The following is a 721-nucleotide window of genomic DNA, read 5'->3' as shown; positions in this document are numbered from 1 at the left end:
CACAGAGCACTAATCAGTATCTGATCATGGCAGCTTGTGGAAGAAGTGCATGTTAGTAGCCCTCTGTCAACTCAGCTGTGGCTTTCCATGCACAGAGAGCCAGACAGCAAAAAGTCTGCAGTCTTGAAGGAAATGGGGAATGTCTGTACTTTGGCATTTGAAGGTGTAGTCTTGGACCATCAAGTGTAGTGGTTGCAAAGGTTCTCTTGGGGAAGGCACCATGGCTTAGTTGGCTAAAGCACCTGTCTAGTAAACAGGAGATCCTGGTTCAACTCCCAGTGGTGCCTTGCTCTATAGCTTTCATCTCCTTTGCTCACATTTTCCTGTGACTTTCTAGAAAACAGAAGAGACCTCCTTGACAATCCAAGTAATTGCTTGTGAAGGAAATGGCTTCTTTCCAGCAGAGCATTGGAGAGAATCAAATCCTCAGTCTGGAGTTGATCAAAAGGCTATTGGCATTGGCAAGGAGGTTGCTCCGGCTGCAATTTGCTGTGACAGGAGAGCCTGTGTCGTGCTCCCATGGGGATATCTATGCACAGAGCCCCTTCTAGAGGGTTCTCTGCAGGGCTTGCAGGAAATGGAGAATTACTGTCCTTTCACCTTTCATGTTAGTGTTGATGAAAAATGGAACAGTTAAGGGAGAAGTCCCAGAGCGTGGCACCATGGCAGAGCTTGCCAAGAGAGCTGCTAGCTATACAAATGCTTGCAAAAGAAACGGGTC

The 721-nt window shown here is 47.3% G+C and overlaps 1 non-coding gene across 1 annotated transcript; it reads left to right on the top strand.

The window, feature by feature from the left end:
• The first annotated feature begins 214 nt into the window (after positions 1 to 214).
• Positions 215 to 287, top strand: TRNAT-AGU. The gene has a single exon. It is a non-coding gene; the product is annotated as a tRNA-Thr (tRNA).
• The last annotated feature ends 434 nt before the right edge of the window (positions 288 to 721 follow it).

Source organism: Mauremys reevesii, linkage group 23 (assembly GCF_016161935.1).
Source record: "Mauremys reevesii isolate NIE-2019 linkage group 23, ASM1616193v1, whole genome shotgun sequence".
NCBI lineage: Eukaryota > Metazoa > Chordata > Testudines > Geoemydidae > Mauremys > Mauremys reevesii.
Note: the sequence above shows the minus strand (reverse complement) of the source record. Positions and strands in the feature narration are given on the sequence as shown.